Genomic DNA, 14,949 nt, shown 5'->3' on the forward strand with positions numbered 1-14,949 from the left:
AGAATACGATTTTCTTTTTGTTTCTAGTCAAGACTCAGATTTTAAAAATGTTTGAGCTTTTATAGAAGCACTTTGTCAACTAATGCAAGTGTCCTACAGAGTATTGAATATTATTGTAAACAAGTCCTTTAAATTTAGGTTGTATTTTGTTCAAAATCATATGGAAATCTTTAATCAAAATATTCAAGGAGTGAAATACAAAAAAAAATCAGCTTTTGAAGCTCTTAGCAAATTGCAATTATGAAAACAAAGCTTGAATAAAGGAAGACATTGAAATTTATCATTTATCATTTACAGATCATACGATGAGAGCCCAAACTGTGTACAAGATTTCATTTTGACATTCTACAACTGTACTTTGTAATATCTTGACTTGATGCATCCTTATTTTCAACTAAAGAAGTTTATAGTCTGTGCTGAAATAGAATAAACTTGAGAAGGCCTTGATTTTGCTGTGTTTAAATTTGGTGAACCATTCAAAAGAATCATAAATACAAAGAACTTATTTAATGTTTTATCTTGTAAAAATATTTGTTAAAGGACCGTAAATGGAAGCAAAAAGATAGTATCCTTCAAAATATATATACATTTTTCAATAAAAGAATTAGAATTGAGAATAGTCTCTAATTAAAATTTGCTCCAGACTTACCAGATATCTTAACAAGTGTAAGGAAAGAATATTTTCTCAATTAAAAATCTTATAGTCTTCAGAAATGAATAAATGAAGTTATCAAAAATTTCAAAGTTATAAACTATAAACCACAACTTTGAAGATTATTTCAGGCAATTTAATTAAGCTCTATTGAAAAAATACATTTTCAGAAAAAAGTCAATAACATTATATTAGAAATAGATACAGTTAATTACCTGATTAAAGTGCACGCATATGTACCAAGAATAATTATTTCTACTTATGTATTTTTTAATTTTGGGAAATCATTTTGAAAAGTCTTTTACATGGAAGTAATGTTACTTACAAAAGAATTTCATATTTGAAAATATTTTGAATATAAAATTTTTTAGTTTTACCAATGAAATTAGTCCAATTTGTTAGTCAATAAAGGAATATCTTAGAAAAGCATGCAATTTTAGTTCTTCAAATGTTAAATTCTTTAAAATGTTTTAGCTTGGAAGTTATATGGTCATCCTGAAAAACCAGGCAACACAAACCAGATAAAAAATATGTGCAGCCTCAGAGACACTGTGATATCTTATGATTAGCTTTCCTTCTATGCATATGTTAGTGTTCATGACACCAATTATTCATGCGAAGGGCTTTATATATGACCTGATGATCCAGAGCACCACTGACCAAGAAATCACTCTGTCCTGGGTAAGCTGTTTGGTCTTGTCTTCCGTTCCTCCTCACATACTTGCTTTCTTTTTTCCTGCCCTCCTTTGACTCTGACGTTCTACCTGTTTTCTTTCTTGCTTGTTATACTTTGTCAGGAAAATAATTTGCATTCATTCACATCAGTGTTTTCCAGGTGAGGTGATTCTAGCATCATGCAGAAAAAGTTGGGTCAAGTCCTAGAATATCATTGATTAACTGGGTAAACTTTGGTAAGTCACTTAATGTCTTTGATCTTCAGTGTTCTTATTTGTGAAATATGGATACTAATACCTATCTTGTGGGACTGTTGTATTTAAAAACTAATATTTGTAAGTATTTTAATAAGATTATATTTGGAGAGAAACTTGAGAAAATCATATAACTAATCAGATGTGTGTCCACTTTAAATTCAAGGTGACTAACCTCATCTGGTCTTTGGATATGCCCGGCCAATTGACTTCATCTCTCTTGTCAGCTTGTCCTCCAACTCTGCATTACTTTTCACACATTCTCAACAATCTTCCCAAATCTCTCCTGTTATCCTTCATTTCCTTTACTCTTAAGAGAAGACATATTTTGTACTTTACAGAAAAACAGAAGCCATCCGATTAGAATTCCATCAGCTTCCCACCATCATATTTATGAGCTCATTTGCGACGCACTGAACCTTCCCCTTCCCTCTTATTACCACGGAAGGAGGGCTTCTTTTCCAATAAGAGGACAACCCCTTCACTTTTTTCTGCATGTCCTCCATCCTCACATTCTCGGAAACTTGTTTTATTCATAAGACACCTCCCTCCATCCTGATATATTCTGTTTTCCCCAGATCTGTTCTCTATTCTTCTCTATTCTGCTCCATGCCCAGAGAGGCTGATTTTAATAGACGATGTTAATGGCCCTCCTGGCCCTCTACCTTCAAGGTGGGCTTGGCCAATAGGGGGCCCTAATGGAAGATTAGAGGGAGAGAGCAGTGAGAGGTCAAGATAGTTATTCTTCCAGCCCCTACCTGATAATCCTCAATGAATTGACTCCTTTTTCAACTGAAAATGACAATACCTATTAAACAGCCCTTTCCTATAGCTACTCTGTCCAGGTAATGATAACTGCTCTCTTTCTGCCCTCTTAGGCCTAAGGGTAGTAATGGTTACCCTGCTGTTGCTAGCCGTGGGATGCATCAACATCCTTTCTTGGTTTCCCTACACTCTGCCCACAATTTTGTAAATAATCCTTTTATTAAACTCTTCTCATTTACCTAATTTGAGTGTGCCATATATTTTATGGCAGTATCTTGAATGATATATACTTCTTTATGTTCAACTTCATTGCTGAATCTTTCCTATCAACATTTAAAACTGCTCCACTGAAGCTTCTCTTGTTACAGTTACCAGTAACTATCATATTGCTAAAAACAATGGACATTTTAAAGTTCTTGTCTTACTTGATTTTTTTGTCAGCTTTTCACATTGTTGCCCACTTCCCTCTTCTTGAAATGTGCTTTTTCCTTGATTTTTCTGAGGTGCACCACACTCTCTGGTATACACACTCCTCAGTCTTTTCTGATGGGCTTGTCCCATCCTTCCCATCATTAGATGTTCAGATACATCAAGTCTTGATCCTTGGCCTACCTTTTTCATTCTAGATGGTTCTTGAACTACCATGGCTTCAAATAACATAAAAAACTTCCCATTCTGAAATATATATCTCAAATCAAGACCACTTTTTTGAGCTCCAGACTTGATTATACAGCTTCTTACAGCAGAGGTAGTCAAACTGTTTCTGTAAAGGGTTAGATAGTCAATATTTTATAATTTGTGGGCTATTTGGTCTCTGTCAAACTACTGAACTCTGCCATTGGAGTGAAAAAGCAGCCATAGACAATAAATAAACAAATGAGCATGACTGGGTTCCAATAAAACTTTGCTTATAAAAACAGGTAGTGAGCTATTCAACAATGTACTGGAAGCTCTAGTCAGAGCTATTAGACAAGAAAAAGAAATAAGAAATAAAAGTCATCCAAATTGGTAAGGAAGAAGTAAAACTATCTCTATTTGCTGATGACATGATCCTATATATAGAAAATCCCAAAGAATGCACAGAAAAGCTACTAAAGCTAATAAATGAATTCAGCAAAGTTGTCAGTTACAAAATAAACACAAAAAATAAGTTGGATTTCTAAACACCAGCAATGAACAATTCAAATTAGAAATTAAGGAAGCGTTTCCATTTATAATAGCATCTAAAAGTATAAAATACTTAGTAATAAGTTTAACCAAGGAGATGAAAGATTATACACTGAAAATTACAAAACATTGCTGGAAGAAATTAAAGAAGACCTGAGGATTGCTGGGAACGTGGCGGCATAGGAGGACTCTGAACTTGCCTCCTCCCACAGACACAACAAATTTACAACTACCCTTGGAACAATTACCCCTGAGAGAGAACCAGAAACTGGATAAAAAGAAGCCCCACAAGGGACAGTGCTGACTGAGGTAGAAGAGGCAGAAATATGTTTCCAGAGAGGAAAAAGCCAACTTCCATCCATGGTGCTTCATGGCCAGGAGCAACCTTAAGGTATGGAGCTTTCCCTGTAGGAGCAGGGGATCTGAGCAGGAGAGCTATGCTACAGTAAGCAACTTTTGAACTCAGCACAACCGAGATGAGTGTAATAATATCTGGCTTTGTTGGCTATTAACAACAACAGGAATACCCCCAGGAAAGCTATATAGATCACAGAAGAAAGAAAAGCCTGCTTTTAAAGGGCCCATGCACAAATTCACCTGTTTCAGAAAGCAACACTAAATCACCAGAAAGAAAGGTTCACAGTCCTTTGGTAAAACAGATTCACTTGATAGGCTCTGGGCACATCTCAGGGAGGCAGGAAGCGGCTGGGACCACCTTTTCTGGGACTGAGGTATTGGCGGCAGCCATTATTGTGACCTAATACAGGTGTACTGCCACAGTCACTAGCAGATGCCATTGGAGTTCCTCCCCTAGCCCGTTAGTGCAGGGGTTTGTCCCACACACTAGAGCACTGATTTAATCCAGATGAGCCAGGGAAAGCAGCCTGCTCTAGGGACTGGCCCCATCCAACAGCAAGCCCTTGGGCAACTTGTGGGCCCACGTAGATGGAGTGTACTGGACCTCTGCAGCAGCTTGAGTGGGTCCATCTCTGTGGGGCAGAGAGTGCGCAAGGGGAAGAGAGTGCATGAGGGTTAAGCCTACATTGGCGGAGTGTGTGGGACCTCTGCAGCAGGGTGAGTGGGTCTGCTTCAGCAGGGTGGGGCATGCTGTGTGGGCCAAATGTGTAGGCCTGCAGGCAGTGGGGCTTGTCAGCTGCAGCAGACTTGTGCTTCTCAAAAGGCCATATAAGGGATGTGCCCCACCTTCCAATGACTGAAACAATTGTGTGCTGCCATGCCTGGGGTTGGTTCCACCTAACTGCACTACTGGGAGAGCTGACAGCAGCCATGCAGGCTGGAGGTCTACAGCAATTGTAAACCCCTGAGCCTAGCAACCAGCCATGCTGGGGGCCTACTCACATAACAGAAAAACTGCAGCAGGAATGTGCAATTAGACCTTGTAGCTAACTATGCTAGAGCTCCCCCAACCCAATAAAGTGACTGAAGGGACTGTAGCAGCCACATGCAGCTGATCCTTACAACCAGCCAGCCAGGGTAACAGCCTAGACTTCCCATGCACCTGTAGCAAAAACAACCCTGCCACAACAGAAGGACACATGTAGCCCACACAGGGGACACTCCTGGAACATTTGGAACTGGTGATGAGAGGGAAGCACACTGCTGGGCCTCATAAGGCATCTCTTACATAATGCCACTTCTCCAAGACTGGGAGATGTAGTTGATTTACCTAATACATAGATACAAGCACAGCAAAATAGGCAAAATGAGGAGAGAAAGGAGTATGTTCCAAATAAGGGAATGGGACAAATCCTCAGAAAAAGAACTAAACGAAACAGAGATAATCCACTTGATAAAGAGTACAAATTAGTAGTCATAGGGAAGCTCACTGATCTTGGGAGAAGAATAGATGAATACAGTGAGAACTTCAACAAAGAATTGGAACATATAATAAAGAACCAATCAGAACTGAAGAACAAAATAAGGGAAATGAAAAATTCACTGGAGGGAATCAATAGCAGAGTAGATGATGCGGAAGAACACATCAGTGAACTGGATGAAAGACTAGAGGAAATCACCCAAGCCAAACAGAAAAAAGAATTAAAAAGAACAAGCACAGTCTAAAGGATCTCTGGGACAACATCAAGTGCACTAATATCCATATTATAGATGTCCAAGGAGAAGAGAGAGACATAGGGATAGAAAATCTATTCAAAGAAATAATAGCTGAAATCTTTCCTAACATAAGGAAGGAAACAGACGTCCAGGTACAGGAAGCACAGAGAGCACCAAACAAGATGAACCCAAAGAGGCCCCCACCAAGACACATTATAATTAAAATGTGAAGAACTAAAGACAAAGAGAGAATACTAACAGTTGCAAGAGAAAGGCAACAAGTTACATACAAAGGAAACCCCATAAGGCTATCAGTTGATTTCTCAGCAGAAACCTTACAGGCTTGAAGGGAGTGGCATGATATATTTAAAGTGCTGAAAGGGAAAAACCTACAGCCAAGAATACTCTACCTGGAAAAGTTATCATTCAGAATGGAAGGAGAGGCAAAGAGTTTTCCAGACAAGCGAAAACTAAAGGAGTTTATCACCAAGAAACCAACCTTACAAGAAAAGCTAGAGACTTATTTACGTGGAAAGGAAAAGACCACAAATAGGATTAAGAATATTATCCAAAAAAAAAATCGCTGGTAAAGGTAAATATACAGTAAAGTTAGCAGATCAACCACTCATGAATCTAATATGAAGGTCAAAAGACATAAGTACTGGGGCCGGACCCATGGCGTAGTGGTTAAGTTTGGTGCATTCTGCTTTGGCAGCCCAGGTTCACGGGTTTGGATCCTGAGTGCACACCTACACCACTTGTCAACGATGCTGTGGTAGCGATCCACATACAAAATAGAGGAAGAATGGCACAGAGGTTAGCTCAGGGCTAATCTTCCTCAAGGCAAAAAACAGGAAGATAACAAGAGAATATAACACTTCTAAATGTCTATATGCCCAACATAGAAACACCTAAATATATAAAGCAATTATTAACAGACATGAAAGGAGAAATAGGCAGTAACATAATAATACTAGAGGACTTTAACACTCCACCTACATCAATGGATAGATCATCCAAGCAGAAGATCAATAAGGAAAGATTGACCATAAATGACACATTAGACCAGATAGGCTAAGTAAATGTATACAGAACAGTCCATTCAAAAACCACAGAATACACATTCTTTTCAAATGTACCTGCAACATTCTCCAAGATAGATCACATATAGGCCACAAAACAAGTCTCAATAAATTTAAGAAGATTGAAATAAAACTAAGCATCTTCTCTGACCAGAAAAGCATGAAACTAAAAATCAACTACTGGAAGAAAATCAGAAAAGCCACAAATATATGAAGATTAAACAAAATGCTACTGAACAGAAAATGCATCAATGAAGAAATCAAAGGAGAAATCAAAAAATACCTGGAGATAAATGAGAATGAAAATACAACATGCCAAAATTTACTTGATACATCAAACATGGTTGTAAGAGGGAAGTTTATAGCAATACAGGCCTACTTGAAAAACAAGAAAAATCTCGAATAAACAATCTAAGAGTGCACCTAAAGGAACTAGAAAAAGGACAAACAAAGCTCAAAATCAGTACAAGGAAGGAAATAATAAAAATCAGAGCAGAAATAGATGAAATAGAGACTAAAAAACAATAGATAGAAAAAAATCAGTGAAACTAAGAGCTGGTTCCTTGAAAAGATAAACAAAACTGACAAACCTTTAACTAGACTCACCAAGAAAAAAAGAGAGAAGGCTCAATAAATAAAATAAGAAATGAAAGAGGAGAAATTACAAAAGACATCTCAGAAATACAAAAGATTATAAGAGACAAAAAGCTACACGCCAACAAATTAGATAATCTAGAAGAAATGGACAAATTCTTAGAATCATAGAAGTTTCCAAAACTAAATGAAGAAGAAATAGGTAATTTGAATAGACCAATCACGAGTAAGGAGATCAAAACAATAACCATAAACTCCCAAAAAATAAAAGTCGAGGACCAGATGGCTTCCCTGGTGAATTCTACTAAACATTCAAAGAAGGCTTAATACTTAAACTCCTCAAACTCTTCCAAAAATTTGAAGAGGAGAGGAAACTTACTAACTCATTCTACAAGGCCAACATAACCCTGGTATCAAAACCAGACAAGGACAACACACACACAAAAAAAATTAAAGGCCAATACCACTAATGAACGTAGATGCAAAAATCCTCAACAAAATACTGGCAAATTGAATACAACAATACATTAAAAAGATCATCCACTATGATCAACTAGGATTTATTCCAGGGATGCAACGATAGTTCAACATCCACAAATCAATCAATGTGATATACTACATTAACAAAATGAAGAATAAAAATCACATGATCATCTCAAGAGATGAAGAGAAAGCATTTGACAAGACACAACTTCCATTTATGATAAAAACTCTGAATAAGATGGGTATGGAAGGAAAATACCTCAATGTAATAAAGCCCAGATATGACAAACCCACAGCTAATACCATACTCAATGGAGAAAAACTGAAAGCTATCCCTCTAAGAACATGAACCAGACAAGGATGCTCACTTTCACCACTTTTATTTAACATAGTATTGGAAGTACTAGCCAGAGTAATCAGGCAAGAAAAAGAAATAAAAGGGATCCAAATTGGAAAGGAAGAAGTGAAACTGTCACTATTGGTAGATGACATGATTTTTATATATAGAAAACCCTAAAGAATCCACCAAAAACCTTTTAGAAATAATAAATGAATACAGTAAAGTTGCAGCATACAAAATCAACAAACATAAATCAGTTGTGCTTCTATACACAAATAACAAAGTAGCAGAAGGAGAAATTAATAATACAATCCTGTTTACAATTGCAACAAAAAAATAAAATACCTAAAAATAAATTTAATCAAAGAGATGAAAGACCTGTACACTGAAAACTATAAAACATTATTGAAAGAAATTGAAGACACAAAGAAATGGAAAGATATTCTGTGCTCTTGGATTGGAAGAATTAACACAGTTAAAATGTCCATACTTCCTAAAGCAATCTATAGATTCCATGAGATCCCTATCAAAGTTCCAACGATATTTTTCACAGAAATACAACAAAGAATCCTAAAATTTGTATGGAACAACACAAGATCCCAAATAGCCTAAGGAATCCTGAGAAAAAGGAACAAGGCTGGAGGTATTACACTCCCTGATTTCAAAATATACTACAAAGCTATAGTAATCAAAACAACATGTTACTGGCACAAAACACACACACAGATCAATGGAACAGAATCGAGAGCCCAGAAATAAACCCACACATCTCTGGACAGCTAATTTTTGACAAGGGAGCCAGGGACATACAATAGAGAGTCTCTTCAATAAACGGTGTTGGGAAAACTGGACAACCACATGCAAAAGAATGAAACTAGACCGCTGTCTTACACCATACACAAAAATTAACTCTAAATGGATTAAAGACTTGAATGTAAGACCTGAAACCATAAAACCTCTAGAAGAAAACATAGGCAGTATGTTCTTCAACAGTAGTATTAACAACATATTTTCAAGTACCATGTCTGACCGGGCAAGGGAAGCAATAAAAAATAAACAAATGGGACTACATCATACTAAAAAGCTTCTGCACAGCAAAGGAAACCATCAACAAAATGAAAAGACAAGCTTACAATTGGAAGAAGATATTTGCAAACTATATATCTGATCAGGGGTTAATATCAAAATGTGTTAAGAACACATACATCTCAACAACAAAAAAAGTAACAATCTAGTTAAAAAATGGGCAAAAGATCTGAACATACATTTCTCCAAAGAAGATATACAGATGACCAACAGGCACATGAAAAGATGTTCGACATCACTAATTATTAGGGAAATGCAAATCAAAACACGTGCCCTTTCACCCTCCTCCCTCCCCCTTTCCTCTCTGGTAACCCCCCAATCCAATCTCTGTCTCTATGTGTTTGTTTGTTGTTTTTATCTTCTATTTATGAGTGAGATCTTACAGTATTTGACTTTCTCCCTCTGACAGATTTCGCTTAGCATAATACTCTCAAGGTCCATCCATGTTGTCACAAATCGCCAGATTTCATTGTTTTTTATGGGAGTAGTATTCCATTGTGTATATATACCACATCCTCTTTATCCATACATCCCTTGATGGGTTCCCAGGTTGCTTCCAAGTCTTGGCTATTGTGAATAAGGCTGCAATGAACATGAAGGTGCACATATCTTTACGCGTTCATGTTTTCACGTTCTTTGGATAAATACCCAGCAGTGGAACAGCTGGATTGTATTGTAGTTCTATTCTTAACATTTTGAGGAACCTCCACACTGTTTGCCAGAGTGGCTGCACCAGTTTGCACTCCCACCAGCAGTGTATGAGAGTTCCCTTTTCTCTGCATCCTCTCCAACACTTGTTATTTCCTGTCTTGTTAATTTTAGCCATTCTGATGGGAGTGAGGTGATATGTCGTTGTAGTTTTGATTTGCATTTCCCTAATAATTAGCGATGTTGAACATCTTTTCATGTGCCTGTTGGTCATCTGTATATCTTCTATGGAAAAATGTATGTTCAGATTTTTTGACCATTTTTTAATTGGGTTGATACTTTTTTTGTTTGATTTCCACATACAAAAAGAATGAAGTTGGATCCCTACCTCACACTATATACAAAAATTAACTCAAAATGGATCAATAATCTAAATATAAGAGGTAGAGCCCTAAAACTCTTAGAAGAATGCATAGAGAAAAATTTTCGTGACCTTGGATTGTCAATGGATTCTTAGATATGACACTAAGAGAATAAGAAACAAAAGAGAAAAACAGATCACTTGGACTTCATCAAAATTAAATACTTTTGTTCATCAAAGGATACTCTAAAGAGAGTTAAAGACAATCCACAGAATGGGAGAAAATATTTGCGGGTCATATCTAATAAGAGTTTAACATCCAAAATATAGGAAGAACTCCTACAATTCAGCAACAAAAAGACAAATAACCCAATTAAAAATGCATAAAGGACTTGAGTAGACAATTCTCCAAGAAAGATATACAAATCGCCAATAAGTACATGAAAAGATGCTCAACATCATTAGTCATTAAGGAAATGAAAATCAAAACCACAATAAGATACCATTTCACACCTACTAGAATGGTTACAATAATAATAAAAGAAAACAATGGAAAATAACAAATGTTGGCTAGGATGTGGAGAAATTGGAACCTTTGTACATTCCTGGTGAGAATGTGAGATGGCGCAGCCACTGTGAAAACGGTTTAGTGGTTCCTCAAAAAGTTAAACATAGAATTACTATATGACCCAGCAATTCCATGCTTAGGTATATACCCAAAGGAACTCGAAACGGGGGATCAAACGGATACTTGTATGCTAAAGTTATTACAGTATTATTCAAAATAGCCAAAAAGTGGAAACAACTTAAGTGTCTATCAACAGATGAATGGATAAATGAAATATGGTATATACATATATTGGAATATTATTCAGCTTAAAAATGTTCTTTTTTTCAATTTTAAAATAAAACAGTTTATTGGTTGTGTCGAGTAATATAATGCTCAAATATTTCATCTAAGAAATTCAAAGCACTTGACAACTGATGCCCATAACATCTATGCAATTGGATTATAGCTGCTAAAAATGAGGAAGAAAAATCTATTCTGGTTTTTCAGCAGTAAAAATTAAAAAGAATCCAGAATTACTGAGACAAAATTTACTGGCTAAGTTAGCCCTAAAAACTGAAACAGAATCATCTTACAGGTACTTCATCTTTCATAATCTGTTACTGAAGAGATTTTAAGAGATTCAGAAATCTGTTCCAGTGTAGAAATAGAGTCAAATGGCTTCTATAAAAGAATCATTAAAAGTATAGAGAAGAGATCTATCATTCATATTATAAAAGGAAATCCCACTCAATTCATTGTCCAGAAAAATGCCAGTCTACTGGATCTTACTACTGGCAGAAACTGGCTTCTCTGAGAACCCAACGAAATATAACTGCTTTCAGCATATTGCCCAATTGCCCAGATCCACACTGAACTACTGGTTGATTCTGCCAGTCCCCAGGAAGACTGAGTTGACAGACCCACAATGTCTGTTTATGTTTGTTTCCCACTTCTACCTCCCAGTAATGCCTATCACAATTAAATCTCTTAGAACCCAGAAAGGCAGGGCAGAACTTGGGTGATAACAAAGGTTTTGTTTCTTTCTTTCCATATCACACAGTTTTCTATCCCCAGAGACTATAAGCTGAGGATGTGCTGTTTCAAGATTTAGAATTACATCTACTATGATGGCTTGATGATTTTGCCCAAGCCAGAATATTGAGGAGGAATGCTGACTGAATCCATATTTCTTTAATCAGAATGAAGAGTTAGAGTATTTCAGGTTTTGATAGCTGTGGTAGATATTCTGAACGTGTCAGTAATTCTACTTCCGACTGCACACACTTGCCCTCTACTTCCTCTAGCGCATGCTTTAATGTGAAAACATGATCTGAAAATGTGTTTTCATTTAGTTTTGTTAAAATGTTCATCTCTTCATTTTGCATCTGCTTAATAGCCTCTTACTCATTCTGTAGAAATAGTTTAAAATGCTCAAATTCAGAATCTATTTATTCTCTCCTGTACTCTATGTTCTTTTTCAGTTCCACTGATTTTCTGTCTTGCAGAGTTATTACTTTTTTAACTTGTAATACATTATTCTTCAAGGGCTCAATGCTACAGGGAAATGAAGTTCTGATACATGCTTCAACACGGGTGAACGTTGAAAACATTATGGTAAGTAAAATGTCATATACAAAAGAACAAATATTGCATAGTTCCAATTATATGAAATACCTAGAATAGGTAAATTCATAGAGACAGAAAGTAGATTAGGAGTTACCAGGGGCTGAGAGGAAGAGGGTATGGGGAGCAATTGCTTAATGGTTACTGTTTGCAGTGATGGAACAATTTTGGAAATAGTGGTGATGGTTGCATGACACTGAATGTAATTAACGCCACTACATTGTATACTTAAAAATGCTTGGAATGGTAAATTTTATGTTACCTGTATTTTACCACAATAAAATAATAACAGTTAAAAAAACGTGCAGTGAGCCAAATTTGTCCAGTATGCCATAGTTTGCCAATGCCTGGCCTAGATAACATTTCTACTTGGATACCTGACAAGAATCTTAAAACTGAATTTACGCTTGTCCTACATAAATCTGTAGATTTCCAGTCTTTTCAATCTCAGTTAGTGATGCCACCATTTTCCTGGTTGTTCATTTCCTGGTTGTTAGAAACTTGGACATTATTCTTTACACTTTCTTCTCCATTAACTCTTATACATTAGTCCTATTGGTTCTATACTCATACATTTCCTAAATTCCTTCATTTCTCTTCTGTCTCTACTTCACCATGCTAGACCAACTCACCATCATATCCTACCTGGAATTCTGCAATTGCCTCTATACTAGTTATCCTGTTTCCTCTCTTGACCATCTCTAATCCTTCTGCGGCAGAAACTACCAGTTGGCCTCCAATATCCACACCCTTTCTTCCAAAGCAATAGACTTGTTAGCTGGGCACACAGCCACCTAGAAAAAAAAAGACTCACTCTCCCAACCTCCTTTGCAGCTAAATGTGGCCATTGGACTAAGTTCTTATTAAGGGAACAAGAATGGAAGTGATATATAGAATTTCTAGGTTGTGCCCTTCTTGCTGGTTGATATGTGGCTTTGGTGTTGTGCAATCTTGGACAACACTTAATCAATTGTTGCTTAAGGGCAGCAAGCTAGGGATGACAGAAAAACAAGATAGATGGAGCCTGGGTTCCTAATGACTTTTCAGAACAACGTCCAATTCCAGGTCAGACTTTCACATGGGAGAGAAATAAAATTTTGTCTTATTTAAGCCATTGTTATTTTGCGTCTGTGTTACACTTAGTCAAAACTATAACCTAACTAAAACACCCTCTTCCATGTAATAGCTAGAGTGATTGTTTAAAAACACAAATTCAGGGGCTGGCCCGGTGGCATAGTGGTTAAGTTCACGTGGTCTGCTTCAGCAGCCCAGGGTTCATTGGTTTGGATCCCGGGTGCGGACCTGACACTGCTCGTCAAACCATGCTGTGGTGGCATCCCTTATAAAACAGAAGAAGATTGGCACAGATGTTAGCTCAGGGACCATCTTCTTCACAAATAAAAACAATAAACCCCCTCCGCCCCCAAAACCCACAAATCTGGTCAAATCAATCCTAATTTCACTTAAAACCGTTTGGTGGCTGCCCATCAATGAATCAGTGAATACCAAATCCTTGACATTGCCCACCAGACTCCATGTGGTCTAGTCCCTACTCGTTTCTCTAGCTACCTTTTGCACCCTAAGTCTCCAAGGCTCCATGCAGGCTGGTTGATTTTAGTTACGGCTTTCCTAATAAAGGGTTTTTGAATATTCTGTTTTCTTTGCCTAGAATGTTCTTCCCTTCTTTTTCTGCCTGGCACACTCCTACACATCTATCAAGTCTCAGATAAAACATTATTTTCTCGAGAAAGACTTTCTTGGGGCCAGCCCTGTGGAACAGTGGTTAAGTTCGCATGTTCTGCTTTGGCGGCCTGGGGTTCGCTTGTTCGGATCCTGGGTGTGGACCTACGCACCAGTTGTCAAGCCATGCTGTGGCAGGCATCCCACATATAAAGTAGAGGAAGATGGACACAGATGTTAGCTCAGGGCCAGTCTTCCTCAGCAAAAAGAGGAGGAGGATTGGAGGCAGATGTTAGCTCAGGGTTAATCTTCCTCAAAAAAAAAAAAAAGAAAGCCTTCCATGAGCACTCCCCACCCTGCACCACTCTCCAAGACTAGGTAAGGGCTTTCCCTTTTTATCCACTCCAAATACCACTTTTTTCCTGTTAATACTTATCCCTATTGCAATTTAAATTGCTATTAAATAGTTAACAGTAATTCAAATAATTCCACATTAGATTTTCAGCTTCATAAATCCATCTTATTCTCTGTTGTATCCCCAGCACCTGGCACAGTGCCTGGTGCACAGTAAGCAGTCCACAAATAGCTGTTGAACACACAAAACCAATGAAGTAGCCAGTGTAGCACCTGCTATTTGCTAGGCACTAAATACATAGAACTAATTATTATTACTGAAGTATGAGGAGTACTTCTACCTTGATCAAGGCTATTTCCTGAGACAAACAGCTTAGTGACAGCTTTTAAAAGAATCTGAATCCAAGGCTCCTGAAAACAAAAGAGGTATGTTATTTGCCTTAGGTCATCAAGTTAAAATTGGGTTGGTTTCACCATTCGTCAAAGTCATGAGGTATTTTAACTCAAAGCAAAGGTTAGAGTCAAAAGTATGTAGTGGATAGCTTCCACAGAATACGTAATG

The 14,949-nt window shown here is 37.2% G+C and overlaps 1 pseudogene; it reads right to left on the reverse strand.

Moving 5' to 3' along the window:
• Positions 1-11,330: 11,330 nt before the first annotated feature.
• Positions 11,331-12,340, reverse strand: LOC100059832 (tripartite motif-containing protein 60-like; annotated as a pseudogene).
• Between the last annotated feature and the right edge of the window lie 2,609 nt (positions 12,341-14,949).

This window comes from Equus caballus, chromosome X (genome assembly GCF_041296265.1).
Source record: "Equus caballus isolate H_3958 breed thoroughbred chromosome X, TB-T2T, whole genome shotgun sequence".
NCBI lineage: Eukaryota > Metazoa > Chordata > Mammalia > Perissodactyla > Equidae > Equus > Equus caballus.